Below are 12,846 nucleotides of genomic sequence, written 5' to 3'. Positions count from 1 at the left end.
TGTACAGGACGGAGAGGTGCGAATATAAGAGACGTGTACAGGACGGAGACGTGCGAGTATAAGAGACGTGTACAGGAAGGAGAGGTGCGAGTATAAGACACGTGTACAGGATGGAGAGGTGCGAGTATAAGAGACGTGTACAGGAAGGAGAGGTGCGAGTATAAGAGACGTGTACATCATGGAGAGGTGCGAGTATAAGAGACGTGTACAGGATGGAGAGGTGCGAGTATAAGAGACGTGTACAGGAAGGAGAGGTGCGAGTATAAGAGACGTGTACATCATGGAGAGGTGCGAGTATAAGAGACGTGTACAGGATGGAGAGGTGCGAGTATAAGACACGTGTACAGGATGGAGAGGTGCGAGTATAAGAGACGTGTACAGGATGGAGAGGTGCGAGTATAAGAGACGTGTACAGGAGGGAGAGGTGCGAGTATAAGAGACGTGTACAGGACGGAGAGGTGCGAGTATAAGAGACGTGTACAGGACGGAGACGTGCGAGTATAAGAGACGTGTACAAGACAGAGACGTGCGAGTATAAGAGACGTGTACAGGATGGAGAGGTGCGAGTATAAGAGACGTGTACAGGATGGAGACGTGCGAGTATAAGAGACGTGTACAGAAAGGAGACGTCCGAGTATAAGAGACGTGTACAGGACGGAGAGGTGCGAGTATAAGAGACATGTACAGGACGGAGACATGCGTGTATAAGAGACGTGTACAGGACGGAGAGGTGCGAGTATAAGAGACGTGTACAGGACGGAGAGGTGCGAGTATAAGAGACGTGTACAGGACGGAGAGGTGTGAGTATAACAGACGTGTACAGGACGGAGAGGTGTGAGTATAACAGACGTGTACAGGACGGAGACGTGCGAGTATAAGAGACGTGTACAGGACGGAGAGGTGCGAGTATAAGAGACATGTACAGGACGGAGAGGTGTGAGTATAAGAGACGTGTACAGGACGGAGACGTGCGAGTATAAGAGACGTGTACAGGACGGAGAAGTGCGAGTATAAGAGACGTGTACAGGACAGAGAGGTGCGAGTATAAGAGACGTGTACAGGATGGAGAGGTGCGAGTATAAGAGACGTGTACAGAAGGGAGACGTGCGAGTATAAGAGACGTGTACAGGACGGAGACATGCGAGTATAAGAGATGTGTACAGGAGGGAGACATGCGAGTATAAGAGACGTGTACAGGATGGAGAGGTGCGAGTATAAGAGACGTGTACAGGAGGGAGACGTGCGAGTATAAGAGACGTGTACAGGAGGGAGACGTGCGAGTATAAGAGATGTGTACAGGAGGGAGACATGCGAGTATAAGAGACGTGTACAGGATGGAGACGTGCGAGTATAAGAGACGTGTACAGGATGGAGACATGCGAGTATAAGAGACGTGTACAGGATGGAGAGGTGCGAGTATAAGAGACGTGTACAGGAGGGAGACGTGCGAGTATAAGAGACGTGTACAGGAGGGAGACGTGCGAGTATAAGAGATGTGTACAGGAGGGAGACATGCGAGTATAAGAGACGTGTACAGGATGGAGACGTGCGAGTATAAGAGACGTGTACAGGATGGAGACATGCGAGTATAAGAGATGTGTACAGGAGGGAGACATGCGAGTATAAGAGACGTGTACAGGATGGAGACGTGCGAGTATAAGAGACGTGTACAGGATGGAGACGTGCGAGTATAAGAGATGTGTACAGGAGGGAGACATGCGAGTATAAGAGACGTGTACAGGATGGAGAGGTGCGAGTATAAGAGACGTGTACAGGATGGAGACGTGCCAGTATAAGAGACGTGTACAGGAGGGAGACGTGCGAGTATAAGAGACGTGTACAGGACGGAGACATGCGAGTATAAGAGACGTGTACAGGAAGGAGAGGTGCGAGTATAAGACACGTGTACAGGACGGAGAGGTGCGAGTATAAGAGACGTGTACAGGACGGAGAGGTGCGAATATAAGAGACGTGTACAGGACGGAGACGTGCGAGTATAAGAGACGTGTACAGGAAGGAGAGGTGCGAGTATAAGACACGTGTACAGGATGGAGAGGTGCGAGTATAAGAGACGTGTACAGGAAGGAGAGGTGCGAGTATAAGAGACGTGTACATCATGGAGAGGTGCGAGTATAAGAGACGTGTACAGGATGGAGAGGTGCGAGTATAAGAGACGTGTACAGGAAGGAGAGGTGCGAGTATAAGAGACGTGTACATCATGGAGAGGTGCGAGTATAAGAGACGTGTACAGGATGGAGAGGTGCGAGTATAAGACACGTGTACAGGATGGAGAGGTGCGAGTATAAGAGACGTGTACAGGATGGAGAGGTGCGAGTATAAGAGACGTGTACAGGAGGGAGAGGTGCGAGTATAAGAGACGTGTACAGGACGGAGAGGTGCGAGTATAAGAGACGTGTACAGGACGGAGACGTGCGAGTATAAGAGACGTGTACAAGACAGAGACGTGCGAGTATAAGAGACGTGTACAGGATGGAGAGGTGCGAGTATAAGAGACGTGTACAGGATGGAGACGTGCGAGTATAAGAGACGTGTACAGAAAGGAGACGTCCGAGTATAAGAGACGTGTACAGGACGGAGAGGTGCGAGTATAAGAGACATGTACAGGACGGAGACATGCGTGTATAAGAGACGTGTACAGGACGGAGAGGTGCGAGTATAAGAGACGTGTACAGGACGGAGAGGTGCGAGTATAAGAGACGTGTACAGGACGGAGAGGTGTGAGTATAACAGACGTGTACAGGACGGAGAGGTGTGAGTATAACAGACGTGTACAGGACGGAGACGTGCGAGTATAAGAGACGTGTACAGGACGGAGAGGTGCGAGTATAAGAGACATGTACAGGACGGAGAGGTGTGAGTATAAGAGACGTGTACAGGACGGAGACGTGCGAGTATAAGAGACGTGTACAGGACGGAGAAGTGCGAGTATAAGAGACGTGTACAGGACAGAGAGGTGCGAGTATAAGAGACGTGTACAGGATGGAGAGGTGCGAGTATAAGAGACGTGTACAGAAGGGAGACGTGCGAGTATAAGAGACGTGTACAGGACGGAGACATGCGAGTATAAGAGATGTGTACAGGAGGGAGACATGCGAGTATAAGAGACGTGTACAGGATGGAGAGGTGCGAGTATAAGAGACGTGTACAGGAGGGAGACGTGCGAGTATAAGAGACGTGTACAGGAGGGAGACGTGCGAGTATAAGAGATGTGTACAGGAGGGAGACATGCGAGTATAAGAGACGTGTACAGGATGGAGACGTGCGAGTATAAGAGACGTGTACAGGATGGAGACATGCGAGTATAAGAGACGTGTACAGGATGGAGAGGTGCGAGTATAAGAGACGTGTACAGGAGGGAGACGTGCGAGTATAAGAGACGTGTACAGGAGGGAGACGTGCGAGTATAAGAGACGTGTACAGGACGGAGACATGCGAGTATAAGAGACGTGTACAGGATGGAGACGTGCGAGTATAAGAGACGTGTACAGGACGGAGACGTGCGAGTATAAGAGATGTGTACAGGAGGGAGACATGCGAGTATAAGAGATGTGTACAGGAGGGAGACATGCGAGTATAAGAGACGTGTACAGGACGGAGACGTGCGAGTATAAGAGACGTGTACAGGAGGGAGACGTGCGAGTATAAGAGATGTGTACAGGAGGGAGACATGCGAGTATAAGAGACGTGTACAGGACGGAGACGTGCGAGTATAAGAGACGTGTTCAGGACGGAGACGTGCGAGTATAAGAGATGTGTACAGGAGGGAGACATGCGAGTATAAGAGACGTGTACAGGACGCAGAAGTGCGAGTATAAGAGACGTGTACAGGAGGGAGACGTGCGAGTATAAGAGACGTGTACAGGACGGAGATGTGCGAGTATAAGAGATGTGTACAGGAGGGAGACATGCGAGTATAAGAGATGTGTACAGGAGGGAGACGTGCGAGTATAAGAGACGTGTACAGGAGGGAGAGGTGCGAGTATAAGAGACGTGTACAGGACGCAGAAGTGCGAGTATAAGAGACGTGCACAGGACGGAGAGGTGCGAATATAAGAGACGTGCACAGGACGGAGAGGTGCGAGTATAAGAGACGTGTACAGGACGGAGAGGTGCGAATATAAGAGACGTGTACAGGACGGAGAGGGGCGAGTATAAGAGACGTGTACAGGACAGAGAGGTGCGAGTATAAGAGACGTGTACAGGACGGAGAGGTGCGAGTATAAGAGACGTGTACAGGATGAAGACGTGCGAGTATAAGAGACGTGTACAGGACGGAGAGGCGCGAGTATAAGATACATGTACAGGACGGAGAGGTGCGAGTATAAGAGATGTGTACAGGACCGAGAGGTGCGAGTATAAGAGACGTGTACAGGACTTAGAGGTGCGAGTATAAGAGATGTGTACAGGACCGAGAGGTGCGAGTATAAGAGACGTGTACAGGACGGAGAGGTGCGAATATAAGAGACGTGTACAGGACGGAGACGTGCGAGTATAAGAGACGTGTACAGGACGGAGAGGTGAGAGTATAAGAGACGTGTACAGGATGGAGAAGTGCGAGTATAAGAGACGTGTACAGGACGGAGAGGTGCGAGTATAAGAGACGTGTACAGGACGGAGACGTGCGAGTATAAGAGACGTGTACAGGACGGAGACGTGCGAGTATAAGAGACGTGTACAGGACGGAGACATGCGAGTATAAGAGACGTGTACAGGACGGAGAGGTGCGAGTATAAGAGACGTGTACAGGACGGAGACGTGCGAGTATAAGAGACGTGTACAGGACGGAGAGGTGCGAATATAAGAGACGTGTACAGGACGGAGACGTGCGAGTATAAGAGACATGTACAGGACGGAGAGGTGCGAGTATAAGAGACGTGTACAGGACGGAGAGGTGCGAGTATAAGAGACGTGTACAGGATGGAGAGGTGCGAGTATAAGAGACGTGTACAGGACGGAGAGGTGCGACTATAAGAGACGTGTACAGGACGGAGAGGTGCGAGTATAAGAGATGTGTACAGGATGGAGACGTGCGAGTATAAGAGACGTGTACAGGACGGAGACGTGCGAGTATAAGAGACGTGTACAGGACGGAGAGGTGTGAGTATAAGAGACATGTACAGGACGGAGAGGTGCGAGTATAAGAGACGTGTACAGGACGGAGAGGTGCGAGTATAAGAGACGTGCACAGGACGGAGAGGTGCGAGTATAAGAGACGTGTACAGGACGGAGAGGTGCGAGTATAAGAGACGTGTACAGGACGGAGAGGTGCGAGTATAAGAGACGTGTACAGGAAGGAGACGTGCGAGTATAAGAGACGCGTATAGGATGGAGACGTGCGAGTATAAGAGACATGTACAGGACGGAGAGGTGTGAGTATAAGAGACGTGTACAGGACGGAGAGGTGCGAGTATAAGAGACGTGTACAGGACAGAGAGGTGCGAGTATAAGAGACGTGTACAGGACGGAGAGGTGCGTGTATAAGAGACGTGTACAGGACGGAAAGGTGCGAGTATAAGAGACGTGTACAGGACAGAGACGTGCGAGTATAAGATACGTGTACAGGACGGAAAGGTGCGAGTATAAGATACGTGTACAGGACGGAGAGGTGCAAGTATAAGAGACATGTACAGGACGGAGACATGCGTGTATAAGAGACGTGTACAGGACGGAGAGGTGCGAGTATAAGAGACGTGTACAGGACGGAGAGGTGCGAGTATAAGAGACATGTACAGGACGGAGAGGTGCGAGTATAAGAGACGTGTACAGGACGGAGACGTGCGAGTATAAGAGACGTGTACAGGACGGAGAAGTGCGAGTATAAGAGACGTGTACAGGACAGAGAGGTGCGAGTATAAGAGACGTGTACAGGATGGAGAGGTGCGAGTATAAGAGACGTGTACAGGAGGGAGACGTGCGAGTATAAGAGACGTGTACAGGACGGAGACATGCGAGTATAAGAGATGTGTACAGGAGGGAGACATGCGAGTATAAGAGACGTGTACAGGATGGAGAGGTGCGAATATAAGAGACGTGTACAGGTTGGAGACATGCGAGTATAAGAGACGTGTACAGGACGGAGAGGTGCGAGTATAAGAGACGTGTACAGGATGGAGAGGTGCGAGTATAAGAGACGTGTACAGGACGGAGAGGTGCGAATATAAGAGACGTGTACAGGACAGAGAGGTGCGAGTATAAGAGACGTGTACAGGACGGAGAGGTGCGTGTATAAGAGACGTGTACAGGACGGAAAGGTGCGAGTATAAGAGACGTGTACAGGACAGAGACGTGCGAGTATAAGATACGTGTACAGGACGGAAAGGTGCGAGTATAAGATACGTGTACAGGACGGAGAGGTGCAAGTATAAGAGACATGTACAGGACGGAGACATGCGTGTATAAGAGACGTGTACAGGACGGAGAGGTGCGAGTATAAGAGACGTGTACAGGACGGAGAGGTGCGAGTATAAGAGACGTGTACAGGACGGAGAGGTGCGAGTATAAGAGACGTGTACAGGACGGAGAGGTGTGAGTATAACAGACGTGTACAGGACGGAGACGTGCGAGTATAAGAGACGTGTACAGGACGGAGAGGTGCGAGTATAAGAGACATGTACAGGACGGAGAGGTGTGAGTATAAGAGACGTGTACAGGACGGAGACGTGCGAGTATAAGAGACGTGTACAGGACGGAGAAGTGCGAGTATAAGAGACGTGTACAGGACAGAGAGGTGCGAGTATAAGAGACGTGTACAGGATGGAGAGGTGCGAGTATAAGAGACGTGTACAGGAGGGAGACGTGCGAGTATAAGAGACGTGTACAGGACGGAGACATGCGAGTATAAGAGATGTGTACAGGAGGGAGACATGCGAGTATAAGAGACGTGTACAGGATGGAGAGGTGCGAGTATAAGAGACGTGTACAGGATGGAGACATGCGAGTATAAGAGACGTGTACAGGATGGAGAGGTGCGAGTATAAGAGACGTGTACAGGAGGGAGACGTGCGAGTATAAGAGACGTGTACAGGAGGGAGACGTGCGAGTATAAGAGATGTGTACAGGAGGGAGACATGCGAGTATAAGAGACGTGTACAGGATGGAGACGTGCGAGTATAAGAGACGTGTACAGGAGGGAGACATGCGAGTATAAGAGACGTGTACAGGATGGAGACGTGCGAGTATAAGAGACGTGTACAGGATGGAGACATGCGAGTATAAGAGATGTGTACAGGAGGGAGACATGCGAGTATAAGAGACGTGTACAGGATGGAGACGTGCGAGTATAAGAGATGTGTACAGGAGGGAGACATGCGAGTATAAGAGACGTGTACAGGATGGAGAGGTGCGAGTATAAGAGACGTGTACAGGATGGAGACGTGCCAGTATAAGAGACGTGTACAGGAGGGAGACGTGCGAGTATAAGAGACGTGTACAGGACGGAGACATGCGAGTATAAGAGACGTGTACAGGATGGAGACGTGCGAGTATAAGAGACGTGTACAGGACGGAGACGTGCGAGTATAAGAGATGTGTACAGGAGGGAGACATGCGAGTATAAGAGATGTGTACAGGAGGGAGACATGCGAGTATAAGAGACGTGTACAGGAGGGAGACGTGCGAGTATAAGAGATGTGTACAGGAGGGAGACATGCGAGTATAAGAGACGTGTACAGGACGGAGACGTGCGAGTATAAGAGACGTGTACAGGACGGAGATGTGCGAGTATAAGAGATGTGTACAGGAGGGAGACATGCGAGTATAAGAGACGTGTACAGGACGCAGAAGTGCGAGTATAAGAGACGTGTACAGGAGGGAGACATGCGAGTATAAGAGATGTGTACAGGAGGGAGACGTGCGAGTATAAGAGACGTGTACAGGACGGAGATGTGCGAGTATAAGAGATGTGTACAGGAGGGAGACATGCGAGTATAAGAGATGTGTACAGGAGGGAGACGTGCGAGTATAAGAGACGTGTACAGGAGGGAGAGGTGCGAGTATAAGAGACGTGTACAGGACGCAGAAGTGCGAGTATAAGAGACGTGCACAGGACGGAGAGGTGCGAATATAAGAGACGTGCACAGGACGGAGAGGTGCGAGTATAAGAGACGTGTACAGGACGGAGAGGTGCGTGTATAAGAGACGTGTACAGGACGGAGAGGTGCGAATATAAGAGGCGTGTACAGGACGGAGAGGTGCGACTATAAGAGACGTGTACAGGACGGAGACGTGCGAGTATAAGAGACGTGTACAGGACGGAGAGGTGCGAGTATAAGAGACGTGTACAGGATGGAGAGGTGCGAATATAAGAGACGTGTACAGGACGGAGAGGTGCGAGTATAAGAGACGTGTACAGGACGGAGACGTGCGAGTATAAGAGACGTGTACAGGACGGAGAGGTGCGAATATAAGAGACGTGTACAGGACGGAGAGGTGCGAATATAAGAGACATGTACAGGACGGAGAGGTGCGAGTATAAGAGACGTGTACAGGACGGAGAGATGCGAATATAAGAGACGTGTACAGGACGGAGATGTTCGAGTATAAGAGACATGTACTAGACGGAGATGTGCGAGTTCACACTGTATATATCACATAGGATACACTGAGACTGTTGTATACACATCACATAGGAAACAGTGAGAATTATGTTTATACATAACATAGACACTGGGACTGCTGTATATATCACACTAGCTGGTGGCCCGATTCTAACGCATCAGGTATTCTAGAATATGTATGCGGCCGACCGGGCGCAATCAGCAGAGCGGTGTTTAAATTTGGCACCAATATCGCTGATTGGTCGTGGCCGGCGGTCGCGACCAATCAGCGAATTGTATTAGTGAGGACCGGGGAGCGGCGCTGCCTGTGCGGTACATCCGCTGCGAGCAGCCGGGAGATGACTGGCTGCTCACAGCAGAAGTATCCGGACCGGCGGCGCCGCTCACCGGTCCTCCCTTCACACTTGCCATCGGGAGATCAGCGGCCGTAGCCACTGATCTCTCGACGGTAGCCGCATGGAGGTCAGCGGCGCTGCCGGTCGAGGTACTTTGCCGCTTACCTCTGTGCAGAGTGGAGTTTAAATTTGGCACCCAAATCGCTGATTGGTCACGGCGCTGCTCATCTCCCGGCTACATCGCCACTGACCTCCGTCCGGCAGATGAGCCGCTAACGGCCGCCATCTTTTTTCTGAAATCCCGCGTCGCTGATTGGCTGCGGCCGAACCAATCAGCGACGCGGGATTTCCTGGACAGACACACAGACAGACAGATGGGATAAGACAATTATATATATTAGATAGGAGACACCAATACTTCTATATATTCATCACATAGGAGACACTGAGACTTCTTTGTATACATCACATAGGAGGCACTGCAACTGCTGTATACATCAGCGGCAGATACCACGTTCCTCGACTGTCATACCTCACATTCTCACCACTGGATCCTCTCTTCCAACTGGGATACTCTGTCCTTCCTGACCTCACTTATAACTATCTTCCTAAGCAGTCTTTACGCACTGATGAAGGTCTTGGTGACCGAAATGTCTGTACCTGTACTGGACTGCAATTAAACGCTTTAAAATTTATGCTCTTTGAGTGCCAAGTTTCCGGTGACATTTCTCTTCAGGAAAGGAAGTTTGGGGGAAGAGGCAGTACAGCAGAGGTGACAGTGCTGTTAGAGGAGGAGATCTTGATAGAAGGGTTTGTATTGTGACAAAGCTAAACCTTGCTATACTGTCCTTCCCTTACACTGAATATCGGGTACTTATGTGAAAGGTCTTAGTCATCCATACTCTAGTCTCAGCACTTTCTAATCATACAGGAGGTTGGATCAGAAGATCAGGGCTGTCTGACATTATACATCTCACACACTGAGAAATCTGAAAATAATTAGAAGGGGGTCACTCATCATGATTACACTAATGCGTTACAATGTCCCTGAGTGATGGCGGACCCTTATGTGACATGTAATAATGTGAAAACAGGAGCCACGGACTGAGTGCTATGATAGATAGTGGAGGGAGGAGAGTTCTCACAGCTGATGATTGGTGACAGAGGTTCCTCCTTCAGCTCTATGACTTTTGTACATTCAATGTGGTGAAATAATCACTGATTTATGTCATGCCATAAACTGAGGACATTATTCAGGGATTTTTCTTGAATTTGATTTTTGGTGCCAGTCGACATATCATATAGCTGCCGGCAGTCCTGACATTCATCGTGCACAAAAGGCAGCTTCCAGTGACGACATTTATAAATTTTACTAACAGTGGGCGACATTTTATCTCCACATCCACAATCTACTTTTTTGAGCTGCTGGTTTTTGTGTTTTTTAAATTAGGACAATGTCAACTTTTCCGTGTTTTTCACCCATTCAAATAACTGTGAAAAAATGCAAGTAAAAATACAAAAAAATAACATGTCAAAAACACATGCATTGTACACAGTGTTTTTCCTGCCACTACTCTTGGTCTTTGGTACACAAAAAAATGCTGCAAAAATGCAATGTGTGATGTAAGGCAGCGCTAGTCATCATACTGGGGGATACTCGCTGCACCGGGTAAGTCAAAGCACACCAGCAATGTCCTTCCAGTATTTCTTAATTCATTGGTTTATTATATTGTCATAAACCGCAGTTCACACATATAATGTCCACCTTAGTATATCACTGGCAGGTTTACACACATAACATCCGGGAGCTTCTCAAGTAGCAGACAGGCCCACTTGCTCCAGGTACAGCCTTCAGCAAGGTAATAAAATAGCAATGTCCATATCAATGTCCATATAACACAGTGTATTACCTTTGCCGGGTTTAGCTGCTGCAGTCCATTTAACCCGCCACCACTGTGGCTTTGCGGCTTCCCAGGTGGGGGTCTCCAGCCGTCATTTCCTCAAAGGCCACTGACATCCACACAGGATCCAGGCTCTGCCTTTCAGGACTCTTCATCAAGCCTCTGCCTTCCAAGGCCACTAGCATCCACACAGGATCCAGTCTCGACCTTTCAGGCACCAGGCTTCACTCGGCCTCACTAGGCCTCACACGGTCGATGTCCCACACACGCGGGAACAGGCCTTACGCCTCTCTCACACCTGTCTCAAATTACCAGGGTTTATATATCCTGTAGCGCACACACACACACACACACACACACACACACACACACAGACAGGACCTTGCTGATGTCACAGTCATGTGACCAGTCAGCTGTGTGTATAGGTCCTGTGTGCTATCCCAGTCATGTATACAGACCTTTACTGTGCATACAGGACCTGTGTGATGTCACAGTCATGTGACCAGTCAGCTGAGGGAAAGGTATATGGTCAGCCAAAAACACACACTGGCCCATTTATAGTAATGCCAGCAAGCTGCTGCATTACAGTGAGCATACCCCGAGTAAAAGAAGCACTTTTTTCGTGTTTTTACTTATGTTTTTCACCATTTATTTGAATGGGTGAAAAATACTGCAAAAAAAGCTGAAAGAATTAACATGCTGCAGATTTTAAAAAATGCTTTGATCATTCAAAAGTGCAAGGAAAAGATAAGCGCCATGTGAGTGAGATTTCAGAAATTCTTTCATTTTTCTGGTACCATTCAGTATAATGCTGTGTTTTTTTTAAGCTGGAAAAAAATGTGATAAAAATGCAGCATGTGAACAAGCCCTATCGCTCTGTGGCTGTGTCATCCACATCTTATTTTCTTATTCTTGCAGTTTGGATAGAAATAATCTACAAAACACGTCCTGCAATCTGTTGGCATCTGTAATAAGGAATAATAAGTCACTCAAGATTTTCAATTTGTCTAATAATCGTCTGTCCGGTCCTCACTTCAGTGACTTGATGGAAGCTCTGTCCAGTCCAGACTGCAGGATAGAGGAATTACGGTGAGTATAAGAGACGTGTACAGGACGGAGAGGTGCGAGTATAAGAGACGTGTACAGGATGGAGAGGTGCGAGTATAAGAGACGTGTACAGGACAGAGAGGTGCGAGTATAAGAGACGTGTACAGGATGGAGAGGTGCGAGTATAAGAGACGTGTACAGGACGGAGAGGTGCGAGTATAAGAGACATGTACAGGACGGAGACGTGCGAGTATAAGAGACGTGTACAGGACGGAGACGTGCGAGTATAAGAGACGTGTACAGGACGGAGAGGTGCGAGTATAAGAGACGTGTACAGGACGGAGAAGTGCGAGTATAAGAGACGTGTACAGGACGGAGAAGTGCGAGTATAAGAGACATGTACAGGATGGAGACGTGCGAGTATAAGAGACGTGTACAGGACGGAGAGGTGCGAGTATAAGAGACGTGTACAGGACGGAGAGGTGCGAGTATAAGAGACGTGTACAGGACGGAGATGTGCGAGTATAAGAGACGTGTACAGGACGGAGAAGTGCGAGTGTAAGAGACGTGTACAGGATGGAGAGGTGCGAGTATAAGAGACGTGTACAGGGCGGAGAGGTGCGAGTATAAGAGACGTGTACAGGACGGAGACGTGCGAGTATAAGAGACGTGTACAGGACGGAGAGGTGCGAGTATAAGAGACGTATACAGGACGGAGAAGTGCGAGTATAAGAGACATGTACAGGATGGAGACGTGCGAGTATAAGAGACGTGTACAGGACGGAGAGGTGCGAGTATAAGAGACGTGTACAGGACGGAGAGGTGCGAGTATAAGAGACGTGTACAGGACGGAGATGTGCGAGTATAAGAGACGTGTACAGGACGGAGAAGTGCGAGTGTAAGAGACGTGTACAGGACGGAGAGGTGCGAGTATAAGAGACGTGTACAGGACGGAGAGGTGCGAGTATAAGAGACGTGTACAGGATG

At 49.1% G+C, this 12,846-nt stretch overlaps 1 pseudogene; it reads left to right on the top strand.

The window, feature by feature from the left end:
* The window catches only part of LOC141266058 (NACHT, LRR and PYD domains-containing protein 3-like), a 148,818-nt pseudogene extending 136,913 nt beyond the window's left edge, over positions 1–11,905 (top strand).
* Positions 11,906–12,846: the final 941 nt, after the last annotated feature.

Source organism: Phyllobates terribilis, unplaced genomic scaffold, assembly GCF_046119375.1.
Source record: "Phyllobates terribilis strain yellow unplaced genomic scaffold, ASM4611937v1 Scaffold_4__5_contigs__length_816908805, whole genome shotgun sequence".
Classification (NCBI taxonomy): Eukaryota; Metazoa; Chordata; class Amphibia; order Anura; family Dendrobatidae; genus Phyllobates; species Phyllobates terribilis.
Note: the sequence above shows the minus strand (reverse complement) of the source record. Positions and strands in the feature narration are given on the sequence as shown.